Here is a 14,101-nt window from a genome sequence, read left to right on the forward strand (position 1 = left end):
TGCTGCCGTTGCTGCTGCTCGACCGACCTCTCTCTCCTCTCGCACACGCACGACACGACCGCACGAGGTGTCTTCCTTTCTTCCCTTCCCTTCCCCCCGACTGGCCTGCCTTGGGATGGATGGCGGGGTTTTGCCTTTTTTTGTTGTTGTTTTTTCTTTGGAATTTCTTCCTTGGTTTATTTCATCGAAGCTACGTCGAGCGCTCGTAGCGCATAGATCTATTAACTGATCCGGCACCGCAAAAGGACTTTATAGTGATCGCATAAAGCACTAGAAATTCGCACGAGAGGACAATAAAACTGTTTCAGTGGTTGATCTGTGGATTGTTATCACTTTTTACTTGATTACTACAGTTTGTTTACAGTAATTGTTTTCGTCCCTCCAAAAAAAAAGCAACATTCACTCAGCACAGCGGATGAATCCAGCGGGTTACTAGGATCCTCACTATATCTTTCTCACTAACACACACACACGCGCGCGTGCACTCGCTCGAAAGGATCCGTAAAGAGCGTTACTGCAGCAACTACTGATCGAGCGTTGTGTTGACGTCGCCTCCTTCGGTTCCTCTAGTAGCCAGTGCGACTCCGTGAGACCAAGTGAAGCTTTCGTGAGCTTCACCGGGACCCACCACCACGCGGTCTCCACCGTGGACACCACCCCGTGAGTGCTCTCCCAATGAGCTGCTATACCAATAGACACCGAACACCAGCAGCAGCAGAAGAAGCAGCACAGCACAGCACAGCACAGCGCGGACGCACACCACCAAGCCGGTCGCTCACGAAGCCGATCGCCACCGCCGTGCGCTTCGCTTGTTCACTCGCGCGGCTCCCCTTTCGCTGGCTCCACCACCCACCGGGCTCAAGGCTGGGGTGGTGGTGGGGTGCGAAAAGGTGTTTTTATGATTTTTTGAGGTCCACACTCGCCTCCTCGTCCTCGTGTGCTCGTCGTCGTCGTCGTCGTCGCACAAGCCTCCCGTCGTCACTTCTGACTCATCTCCAGGGCCGGATCTTTCGGTCACTACAGTGATGGTTGTTGTTGTTGTTGTTGTTGTTGTTGCTGTTGATGATAGTTGCGGTCGTTGTCGTCGACACCCGGTATGAGGTATGAGCGGCGCTTCCACGCGCCAGAATCGCAGGATGACAACTGACTGAATCCGGTCGGTTGGTCGGTTTGGTCGGCGGCCCCTCGGTTCCAATGGTGTCCTTTGCCCGAGGCGAACCCCGTCCACCCCGTCCTCGTTGTCGTCCTCGTCCTCGTCGTCACCGTCGTCGTCGCAGAGTGAAACGGCGCGCGCGTGTGTGTACTTGAGGCCCGAAACGCCCGGGAACAATGTGTATTCCCAGCACGGGGTGCACGGGATTTGGTTTGCAGCATTCCTCTCCGTGCTCGTGACTCCTGCTGCTGCTGTTGCTGCTGCCGCCAGTTCGGCGAGGTCCTTACAGTGTCTGGCGTGCGCGGCGCAGACGTTATGCTCGCGGCACACACGCACACACACACACAGACTGTGCTCGTCCTCATCTGCGGTCGCGTTGCGTTTGCCGCATTTATTCCGTGGGGTTAACGTGTTTTCGGACGAACGCGGAACGAATGCTGTTGTTGTTGTTGTTGTTGTTGTCGTTGTTCCACCATTGTCATCGTGGTTGTCGTGCCTGTCACCATCTCTTTCGCTCACGGGCTGGAAACGCCGGAAACCGGAACATCGCGGATGCGCGCGAAGCCGATAACCAACCAGCAGCACAATGAAGCAGAAGAAGCAGAAGAAGAAGAAGAGCCCGCGTTCTACAGGAAGTGGGAGAGGCCAGGACGTTGAACGGTGGACCGATGAAAGCAGACGAATGAGACTCGGGACATCCCTTTTCCAGCCAACTAGCCGCGGACTCGCGGTCGCGAAATAGATGAATCCGTGGATCGAATGATGCAACGGACGATGGTTTAGCGGGGCGGTTGGTGATGGCGGCAGTTGCCAGGTCAGGTTGCGGGTTCATATCGGGTTCGGGTGTGCACAAACAAATTAGACTCCCTATTGTCGTTCTCTTCACGGGGGTTTTTTTTACTACTATTCTAAGGATAATGAGGATGAAAGTGATATCCTGCTTTTGGGGGTAAGTATTCGTGGGAAGCAGCATGATTTCCGCACGCTGCAATAAAGCGGGAAAGAGCGAATGAATGCCAGAACGTTCTGCATGTTTTCCCGGTGCTTCTTAGCTTTTAGATCATTGGATATCAGTTTAGAGATAAAAATGTTTTACACTAAATATAAAATGACTTAAAATATTGTGTGTTATGAGCCGCTTGTAACAGCGATAACAACAGAAGATGACTGGATAATGTACTGTCACAATTCAATTACTTTATCAGTCAGTAAATGCAGAAGCAATTCCCAACGCCGCATTCAATTCCGATCGCGACTTCGTTTTAAAATAAGATTGATTGTAAAGAAATTTTTGAAAACTATTGAATGTTTTGTTGATTGCTCGGTACTCGCTTTAATATTGAATAACCAAAAGGATACAAAGGCCACAAGCAATCATTGGTAGAAATCTATCAATCTATTTGATGTTGAATCTGTCTATTTGATATTGAATTTCACAAGTTCTCCATTTTGTCCTTTAAAAACACAAAAAATATTAGTTTGCTACGCATTTGCATTGTGTTTCACTTTGTTTCGTGTGTTTTCTTGATTTTTTCTTGTATCTTGATTGTTATTTTCAAATAAATGACTTTTTTCTTTGTAACTTGTTTACAAATTCGTAATGCTACATGTCATTAATTCATATCACTCCAATCACCGATTTAAGTCCTTTAATTAGCACTTGACTCGTTTGTTGAGGAAAAAAAACGCTATTACCGGATGAATTTCAACGGAATAAATTACAATAACTTCAAGTGCAGGCCTGTTCTGATCTTTTACAACTCAATTGAAACGCACGACAGTCCCTGCACCCTAACACAATTAACAAAAACTACCCCGATAATCCTGTCCGTGCATGCGCGTCTACCCTTTCCCAGGCATAAAAAACCAACCAACAACAATATAAAAAAAAAAATCCACCAACCCCTCTAGATCCGCGTGTGACCAGCCGGCAGCAGAAGCACAAATTATGCATCTGGTAACCGATCCCTCCCCCCTTCCCGACCGGCCCGGAAGGATCCGATGCGACCAATTCCGGTGATGGGTCAATTAGCTCGTTCGCTCGATGACAGTCCGGGCCGCATATGTGTACCAATGCTTGTGTGTGTGTGTGTGTGTGCTTTTGCCGTGATTATCTGCATTCCCTCTTCGGAGAGAGAGGGTGAAACGCTTCACCGGATGTCAGCACGAGCGTGTCGGGCGCGGTCGTCGCCAGCAGAGCACGCGGATCGGTGACAACGACGCGGCGACCCGATGGGTGAACGGAGCGACGAGCGACAATAACAAGCGGCGCATTAGTGTTTAACAATATGATTTACCTGTTTTGTTTCCGCCACCCTGTGCGTTGGGTGGGTGGATGGGTGGGTGGGTGGGTGATGAACGAGCAAACATTGACGCCACCCAACGTTTGACAAATGGCTTTCGGCTCGATGTCGCCGCCCGGGATCGCGTCGATTACTCCATTGCATTTTTCTGGTGATCCCGTGAGTCCTGGGTTTCGGTGGGAATCATCATCATAATTTAAACCGTTCCCACACTCCTTTGCTCCCATTATTTACACAAAAAAGAGAGAGAGACAGGAAGAGAGATCCTTTTGTGACATGCAAATTAACGAGGAATGCATTCGGCCATCGCTTCGATGTACGCCTCACTAACGACGAGTGGCCAGCCTCCAGATGCTGCTGCTGCTGCTGATGCTGCTGCTGCTGATCAAATGATAAACCAGCTGGTGCCAGGAATGCCGGCCATTTACAGCTGCAGGGATTACAAAGTAAAAATAATTATCCTTAAATGTGCTGAACCCGTGGCCATACCACCAGGCCGACAAAACGAAGAAGCAGAGAGAGAGAGAGAGAGAGAGAGAGAGAGAGAGGGAGAGAGAGAGAGAGAAGCTCGAAAGAAGAAGGGAAAATCTCGGCCAACAGCCACCCTGTGGCCAATTTGAGGGGTCCGGACGGTCAGTTCCTGGAATCCATTTCTTCCGCCAGTGGTCTGCACACTTTGGTGGTGAGTTTTCTTGGTTTCGGTGCTCGCGGTGGTCGATGTTATCGCCACGATTGCTCTCCTCCCCCCCAAACCCCACCCTCAGACATCCTTTCGCTCGATGAAGTGTGTGTGTGTGTGTGTCCCTATAATTTGTGTTGCATCTCTTTAATTTGCTGTTTCAACGTACAGCTCCACCATCCTTCTTCCTTTCCACCATATTCCACTCTCGCTCTCTCTCTCTCTCTCTTTCTGGCTGTCTCCCTTTCCCAACTGATGGCCATTACCGCAGGAATGAACGCTCCAAAGGCTGGTTGTTAGTGGTCGATGCTCGGATGCTGCGGTTTTGTGGTCCCCCTCCTTTTTGTCCGGGCCCGGGGAATCCTTTTGTGAAATACATCAAATCACGAGCCTTCTTTCCGCCATTTTCTACACCCGATCCCGGAGGAACCCCGGAGGGTTACCATTTGGCCATTTCGAATTTCTTCCAAACTCCGGCTCCTGCTCCGGTGGTCGCCTTTGGCTTGAGCAAAATGGCTGACGCGCGTACGCTTGCAAAGGGCAAGCGTATGTGCGTGTGTGTGTGTGTGTCTGTGTGCTCTGTTCACCAACTGACCATAAAACTCCTTCACAAATGCCCGCTTTCGGGAGGAGTAGGAGGCGTGAAGTGGAGAAAGATAATTTATTTCTCATAAACAATCAGCACCAAGAAGCATCAAGACACCAACAACGATGATGATGATGATGCTGGTGGTGGAGATGGTGCCATGATCGGGAGATCGTCGTCATCAGCACTCGATCCGGTTCACGGGCGGAGGGCCCCGAAGTGCAGCAGTACAACCGAAAGGTGTGAGATATGATGATGCCCATCCGCATACATATGCCCGGGAGGCCCGACACTCCCTTTTGGTAAATCGCAATCGTTGTTCCTTTGGCACTGGCCAGGATTTCCAGGGCCCCGGGAAGGACCACCCGGGGTGCTTGGGTTTCGCGGAGTTTCATGCGGTGTGGCGTGCAATTTTGTATTTTTATGCTCGGCCGCATGCTCGGCCACAACGCATAAAACTTTATGCACTGCAATTGATGCGATTCGATAGCGCAGGAGATTGAAATTCAATTTCTTACCCTCCCTCCCCACTAGGGGAGCATCCATCTATTCAGGCGAAAAGGTGAAACACAATTATCGGTGGGTGGGCCCCGGCCCCGGTCTCGGCCACGCCATCCGGAGAGCCCTTTCCGGGGGTTTGACCGCGATGGCTGCAGTCAACGTACGACGGGCTTTACCGCACCATCCTGGTTTCATTTCATCATAAAGCAGCATCACTCCCCGTCCCCCTTTTTGGGGAGGTGTACGATGCACTTCTCGCAGACCGAAGACGGCAGATCCATCGCCATTGGCGTGCTAATTGATATTATGTTTTATGGAGTTGGTGGCACGTTTCTGTGCGAGTGCAATAATGGTTTGTGGTAAAGAGTGTGGTGTGTGCAGCATGAAACATGCACCGTTTTGGTGGCATTTAAACCCTCTCCCCCCACAACAGGCCCCGTGCAAAGAGTCAAAGAGTGAGGTCACATTCAATTTGCAGAAAACACAGTTGGTCTTTGTGGTTGACTTGGTGTAAGGTATTTACTTACGAACCTACTTGGATGCAGCAACGCATTCCTTCTGTAGAAGGTTCGTTTCTAAGGTGACGATGAGTTGGTGAAGGTTGATGGCATGGCTCTCTGCCAAGCAAGGCCCTGTCCATGATCCCTCCATAATCAGCATTGATTTCAATGCAAATGAGACAACTCATCTCCACAATCCCCACCCCACGGTTGAACAACGTAATAATGAAGCAATTGAGCGCGAGTTATTTCATTTTGCTTAATTAAAATGTAATCCAGATTTCAAATTGACAAATCAACTGACGACGAAACTTGAATGTCTTTCCCTCCAATTTATCCTCTATGTTGTATGTATGTAGCTTATGTTTCTAATTTGCTCGCACAACAATCGCGCTCTTTAAAATCCCCCCCCACAATACAAACCCCATTTTGTAGCCTCATCTTCTACTCGCTTTCGCTGTCAGTACACGGACCAGCAAAACACTCATCACTCACTAGCACTCACACGCTTCAACACCCTAATCCTGTCGGGTAATCCTTTCCTTTTTTCGCATTCCGCTCGCACACACACACACACACACACACACGCACACATGCACACTGGGCGTCCAGGACATGGCTTGATGAGTTTGTGTCAGCCCGATGATTATGAGTTTTGAATGATTAACCCTGAACCGGAACGCGACAGCTCCAACAGGGGAGAGAAAGAGAGAGAGAGAGTGAGTGAGAGTGAGACGGAACCGAGACACGAGACGACATGCCACGGAATAAAATTCACTTTTAATCGCGCCTCCAACCCACAACATAACCCCTTCTTGCTTCCATGGATAGACGACATCAAAGAAAGTTCTTATTATTATTCCAGAACAGCAGCAGCAGCAGCAACACCGGAGGCTGGAGTAAAGACAGACGGAGGTAGAGGGGTGGAGGTGACGATTAATCCACGAGTCCTAACCTCCCTCCACCTTCATCTTTTGCTACAAGGATTATCTCGTCACCGTCGGCAGCTTGAGCTGCTTGTGACGTTGGATTACGAACAAAAGAGTTGTGCGATGGTATGAGCGACGAACCGGATCAATTGACTAATTTCGCAGTTCAAACTCGTGTCACAAAACAGTGCCCGAGGTCCCACGGACGAGGTACCTATTGCACAATCCTTTGCCAGTTTTTTCCTTCACTGTTTTTTTTTTACTTTTTTGTTTGTGAAGTAAATCAACAACAGAGCCACGAACCATTCGAACGGTACTTCGGATCGGTCCGGACTCGAATTGTCGAAGTGGAAAACATTCATAATAGACCATTGCGCGGTTAGGTGAAGAGGCCTACCGCACAGCAGCCGAAGTAGCAGCAGCAACCTGGCGGCATCTTTGTTGCCAGCTCGGTCGCACCGAAACCGCAGCCAGCGCCGTGATCCATCATCACGCGGCACACGCGGAGTGGTCAGCAGGGGGGGTGGTTGGAGGGAGGCCTTTATTGTCTGTCCACCGTGCGCTGCGTCCTGGTCCTGGTCCTGGTGGGTGGCATTTGCATACAAATCCATTTCGAGCGCTCCATTCCAGCGTTCCTCACGCTGTGCAGCCTCACGGTTCGTCTATGAATGGAAAACCATTCAGTGGTCAATGGACCACGCGGTCCGGGAGGGTTGGTGCCAGTTTAATTCGCACCCAAGTCAGTCCGGGGTGTCTGGTGTGGTCCCGGGTCCCTCCTCCAAACGCCACTCCAGCGCAAACACTTGCCCGCGATCTCTCTGTCTCTCTGTCTGTCTGTCTCTCTCTATCCGTGGCGCACTCTCAACCTGCTTCTGTCAAACCAAATGGGCTGCTGCTCTTCTCAGGGGGGGTGACACTTGAAACGGTCCGCGTACACTAACCGCACACACACACACACACACACACACCGCCTGGATGGACAGCACATTACGCAAGTCAATCTTCGCTTCATACTCCCTCTTTCCCCCATTTTTTCCCCCGTTTTTTGCGCCAACAACAATTAATTGTTGTTTGCGCTCCGTTTGCGCAGCAGCAGCAGCAGCACCAACCAGTCAACACCAGGCGGACCGGAATGCTTGGTTGGTTGGTTGGTTGGTTGGTTTGCGCTTGAAAACCAATTAGGAACGCAACATTTTCCCATGACAGGACCGCCGTCCTGTGCGCGAGAGGTGCGGACGCGCGCGCAGGCTTTATGGTTTGTTTGCTTCCCTTTTTCGATTGCTGACTCTCGACACAAGAGAGAGCGAGGCCGCCACCGCTGCCACCATCGTAGGATGAGTCAGATCGAGCGTTGCGACGGATTTCTAATTCCCAGTGGTCACTATGATCCCCCGGTATGATGCCTCCGGGGCTTATCGCTAGGCCGAGCGATTAGATAGGACAAGGAGCGCTCGACGACGACGCTGACATGGTAATGGTTTTTTATTGGAATGTTTACATACCGTTTAATAGCTGCGGACCGACCCTGCGTGGCCATGACTCCTTTTATTCTATTTCTCCGCCGGCATGCTCCGGTATTTCTAGCGAGGGGCATTCCTTCGGGGAAGTAAAGGATTCCTCTCTCTCTCTCTCTTCACGGTATGTTAATTGCTCATCCCAGAAAAAAACCATCGATCCGTGTGACCCGGACCCGGCGATCCATCCGACTAGCTCTCTCCCTCTCTCCAGCCCTCGAACCCCTCGGCCCCTACCCCCGGGAGCAACCTGTTTGTCGAACTAATTTGAACGATTTTCGTTCGACTAAACGCTAAACAAAAAAGCGCCAAACTCCGGACCCAAGGCGTAAGTAAGACGTCATGCGTTTGATTGTTTGACGAACGGGGTGCGAGCGCGCGCGCGCCCGCGCACGCCACGGAACACGGAAATTGGTTTTTCTTCCCCGCTCTCCTCCCTTTCTCATCCCTTTTTTTTGGGGGGAGGAATTTTCGATTTTTGGTTTCGTTGTTTGTGGTACTCATTAGCGCCGGAAGCGAAGGCCGATGCAGCAGTTCCGGTGGTGCCGCGCCGGACACTGGCTCGACTCGAGCAGGAAGTGGGGTTTGGCTTTTGTGTGGGGATGTGGTTGTCTCGAGCAGACTTCCTGGCAAACACCGTGCAACACCGTTGGACCCCGCGTCTGGTGTTGAACTGGTTGCACGTCAGTTCGTCTTTGCGCCACAACTGATAAAAAAATCGTTGCAAAACATGGCCATGGGTTGGTTGGTTGGTTGACTGGTTGGTCGGAAGGTTGACCACGACCGGGATCGATTGATCACTTGCAGGCAGCCACAAGAAGTGATCCGGTTCCGTCAGCAGCCCCCGGTCTCGCACTTCATCAATCGTGGCGATGATTACGCAGCTTACAACTGAATCATGGTGTGCCATGATCTGTGCGTGTGTGCGTGTGTGTCCAGCTACCTAGCGACGACACGTGCACTTGATCGAATTGAATATGATTGGGGCGCGCGCGCAGTAGGTAAACGGATCATGTTCGAACCCGGGACCGAACCGGAGCAAGGAGCGGAGAGGTATAATTAATAATGGAGCTCAAGCTGGGTGGGATAATTTACATTGAAAATTGCTCGATCGCTCCAAGCATAAACCACTCGAGCCGCGAGTGATATGATTGGATCGCCGTGAGATATCGGCGCGATGATTAGGCCGCGATGTGGCCGCAACATACATCATGCTGCATTTGCGTCGAAAGTAAACAACGCCGAGCCCGTGTTCCGGAACGCACAACGCAACGAACCGATCATCGATCATCCAAGTAGCCGCCCGCAAAGGTGGTGGTGGTGGTGGCGGTCCTGATTGCGAGGCGACCTCACACGACGCTGCACATATTACTGCACACACCGATGCCTGGTGTCCGCTGTCCGGTGGTGCATGTTGCTGTTGCTGTTGCTGTTGCTGCTGTGTGGCATGTGATTATCGCCAATTTGCACACTAACACGATGTGATCGCTAATAACAGCCATTTGTGCGCCATCCGCCCGGACCGCCAACGAGGCTAGGGGGGCATTGGAATGTCACATTCCTTGGTGTTTGTTTGGGGGTTTGTTTGGCGGCTGTTTTGGGGATTTGGTGTTGGGGAAGGGTTGGCTTCTTCTTGTTGGTATTTTTTTTGCGGTTTTTTCTTCCGAAAGCCGATCCGAAAAAACCGAACAGCCCGAAGCCCGAGGCCCGCGTTTTCGGCCGCTGCTCGTCTCTAATTTCCGGTTTAAGCTCCACCCATCGCCGGTAGTGACTCCACCCATCGCCGGTTCGCTGGTTTTATGTTTAATTTCAAATCGCTTAATAGTTCATAAATAATTCGGTTTTTTTTACTGCTTACGTTTACGCAAAATGCCGAAATCCCTTCTTTAAGGAGCGATATTTATGTTCCAAAATGTTCCCGATTAAAAGGATATCCTCGTGATTGCGTCTTAAAAAACGGTGTTTCAGTAAACATTCATAACTCTAACCACCACGAACACGAAAAGCAAGCATTAATCAATGAATTATAAGCGCTAAATGCGGCCATGTTTAGACAAAGAAAAAAAAAAGGGCGCTAAATTGATGATACCACATCTGGAAGCGAGAAACGAGAAACGATTTTCCTACTTCCTTCCCCGAAAAAATTTCCAGCCCATAATCATAAATTGCTCCCGGAATCGTTCCCGAAATTTTCCTTCAACTTTTCCCCGACTTCAAAGCGTGCCATGGAGCTGAAGTGTGGCGGTAACGGTGGTTCACACACACACACACGTGAAAAGTGTTCGCGTGTTACTTGGAAAAACGCATATTTTCCCACCTTTAGGTGGGAGTGTGAAAAGCGGGTGGTGTTACCCTCCCACCCCCACTATCGCACACACACGCATTTAGTCTAATGTTAATGGTCAATTAACTCTTTCTCGCTCTCTCTCTCTCTCACACGTGCGCTCTTAAACTCTGCCAATTAAATGCTGATGCTTATGTACACCGATCAACCGATCGGCCTTTGAACTGTGGCCGACGGCACTAGCGGCGGCGTTGCTGGTGCTCCAGTAAGACATACAAATCCCACAAATCGATGCTTCTGCCTGCTGTTGCTGCTGGCTGGCAAAAGCCGGGCAGATGCGTTGCAGCAAAGTGATTCAATTTGATGATTATTGCAGCGCACGTTCATCGTTTTCCGTTTTTTTTTGGGAATGATTTGATATCCGGCTGCCCGTTTTCCGTTTGCCAGTGACCAGACCAGCGGACATTGTGTCCCGCGCCTTTGCGATGAACATTCCCGTGGTCGCCCAACCGTCGTCTGGAAACGCTCGAATGGAATGCTTCACTTTGGATCCCGGCGGGGGCCACCGCAATTACTCACCTTCGGTCTCACAATATTAGCGGACGGAGGGGCTCCACATAATCCTCTCGCTCAGTGTGTGTGTGTGTGTGTGTGTGTACGTGTGTGCGGTTGGTCGCGCCACACAAAAGTGCATCTCATCCTCCTCGAGCCATCATTTATAATATTTTTCACACTCCCCTTTTCTTCCCTCTTGCCTTCCTTCGGATCATTAGGGTGCCCCTCCACGAGGTGCTTCGAGTGAAACTTTGTCCTCCCTGACCAACGACCAACAACGCCCCGCCACGACCCGGTTGCGGTTTTGCGCACGCAGCAGACCAGATAATATGCGGCGTCGCGTAATGGCGTGTAAAGCTGGTGTAATTGGGACCCTCTAGACGAAGAGAGAGCAAGAGAGAGACAGACGAGAGGTGCTGCAGCTGCGAAAACTCCGAGCTAGCATTCCCGATGACGCAAAATGGCAAAATCGACGGACGCCTTGTAGAAGACCTCCCAGATCTGCATGCATGTGCGTCAGTGTCTCTCTTCATCCCGAACCGGTAGCTCGTTCCGATTGTGTGATTCCTGCCGATGCCGCCGCCACCAATGCCGCCACCTCGCCAAAAAACGGACTCCCAGGAACGGAGTATTCGAAGACCGACGACGACGCCGACGACGACGAACGGGAACGGGAACGGGAACGGCATGAGGGTGCTGCGAGATGCTGTCCCGCGGCGAAGCGATGAGATGATGAGAGATGATGCGCTTTTGTGACCCCGTGGCGGTCGAGAAGGCCCTGGACCTCCGTGGTAGTGCCGGGTAGTGCGCCCATTGTTCGTGCTGTTGTTAATATAATTAACACCCGCTGGGTTAACATGTCTATTTCGATGAATATAAATAACGTTCGGGTAACTTCAAATCGGCGTGACCGGCGGCCGGAGCCGGGCCCCGGAAGGTGGCCCCGAAGGCGAAGGCGAAGGTTCTCGATTTCTTCATTTCTTTTCTGGAAACCTTTTTTTTTCTTTTCTTTCTTTCTTTCTTTCTTTCGCCCTCCTCACCGTCGGTTCGCTGCTTGGCGCATCATCTCTTCCTATAGGATAGATAGGATAGGGCTCCGTTTGATGGAAGAACCAGAAAGCAGAAAAAGAAGGGCCCCCGAAAGAAAGCGGAACACAGCTCGAACGAATCGGGCGGGGTAGCCGTAGCCCCGGCAAACGGCAAACGGGACCGAGATCCGGACGGACGGACGAACGGAGAGCATTCGGAATCGATTCCGTATTCGCATTGGAATGCCGCGAATGGAAGAAAGGTGGCCCTCTTCCTTCCTTCTGGCCTTCTGGCGTGCGAGCGAATGTCTAATAATGAATGAACGAATTGAATGGTGCGGAGTCGAGTGGAGGGATTAGGAATTGTTCTCGAGTTCTGTTAGTGAGGCGCATAATGTTTATCATTTCCTCTATCCTCATTCAACTGTTGTCTGTGGAGTCTTTCGTTGGTGGCGGCCGCAGCAACAGCGGCAGCAGATGGTTCGTCGAGGCTTCGTCACTCGGTGAACGATTTATGAGTCGCTTGCATAACCGGCGCGCCGTGTGCCAGATGCATCATCGGTGAAGGGGGGCCAATAGAAAGTGTCATCGTAAATTAATTACTCATAAAACGTTCGATCGTAACGATCGAGCGAGCGATCGCGCAACGCCATCACGACCACAGATTGATCGACCAGACGCATAGCTGAACGGCTTGAGCACATGATGATCACGGAGCTGGCTGACTGGCTGGCTGGCTCGCTGGCTGGTGGGGATTATTTATTAATGTTTTGTGTGTTGTCCAACTAACCAATCCTCTCGCACGAACACGAGGCAAATCATCATCACCACCATCGATCGAGCACTTTCGAACGATAAATTGACAGATTAAACAACATTAAATCGCGCGGGGTGCGGGGGTTTGCTCGGTGCGTCATACCCGAACCGTCATTTAACCGGGAACATAAACAAATGGAGACAGTAATCGATCGACTCACGGCTCTCGACAACAGAATGCAACAACATCAAAACTCCTGTGACTTGTAATGCTTGCATGCTTTATGCTTGTCGCAGACCGGAGACGATCTCGAGAAAGCTTTACTCCTTCCTCTTCTCTCCAGGCCGCTCATAAAAACGGCCGTAAACACCCCGGGTCCGTCCCGGGTGCGCGCTATTTATGTTTCATTTATGCTTAACTAATAGAGAGCGCTAGTGGCGCGGGGCCGCCAACCGAGAGACGCAGCCAGTGTCTACAAACAACGTGACGTGCCATGCCCAAAGGGGTCACCACGCCGTTCGCGCGGAAGGCGACCGTTGCCACAAAAACCCGAACCCGGAGCGCGTCACCTGCAGTAGTCAGTGCGCAGCAGTGATTATGAAATCTAGTCTCGCGGTGTCTTGGAGTGGAGTGATGGATTTATGACAGCACCGGACAGGGCTGCGTCTCGCGTGGCCTCGCGTGGTCTCGTCGTTTGGTTGCTCCACACACACACACACAGACACATGCCTTTAGGAGGCTCTCTGTCTGTGGGACAACGATATGCTGTTGCTGCATTTAGATTTCCAGCAGCCCGAAGATTAGAGACCGTTTAGGAAGCTGTTCGGCGGCAGCAGCAGCAGCAGGACCGTCAGCTTATCTTTCCGTTTTAATGACGCAGCATCACCAACACCACTACTACCAGCAGCAGTACCAGCATCGAGAGTAGGAAACAGAAAGTGCATTCCAGGCGGCCATGTGCTGACTTGTCTTGGCAAGATCATTCGCTATTTAACGAGCCGAGAATCGAACCGATCATTCAAGCGGGATGCGATGTTCTTTGGGGGACTGGGATTCCGCTGCTTCTTCTTCTTCTGTTGGCTTTTTGTTTTGTTTGCCGTCTCGTCGTCAGGAAACGAAAAAAAAAATCGATAAATCTCGATAAGTCTCACAGAAATGCGCACTTTTTGTTTGTTTGCTGTAGCAAGGTACCTTCCCATGTGCACCAAGAGGGGGGGCACACAGACACGGAATGGTGGCCACGGTAAGCGAAAAGAAAAACCACATAAAATATGTTATGTCAACCGAAAAACATACGCGAGTCAACCAATGC

General features: G+C 50.9%; 1 protein-coding gene across 1 annotated transcript in view; it reads right to left on the reverse strand.

Moving 5' to 3' along the window:
* LOC125949612 (neither inactivation nor afterpotential protein C) overlaps positions 1 to 14,101 on the reverse strand; it is a 67,901-nt gene that overhangs the window by 23,058 nt on the left and 30,742 nt on the right. The gene's annotated exons all lie outside the window — the stretch shown is intronic.

This window comes from Anopheles darlingi, chromosome 2 (genome assembly GCF_943734745.1).
Source record: "Anopheles darlingi chromosome 2, idAnoDarlMG_H_01, whole genome shotgun sequence".
Lineage (NCBI taxonomy): Eukaryota > Metazoa > Arthropoda > Insecta > Diptera > Culicidae > Anopheles > Anopheles darlingi.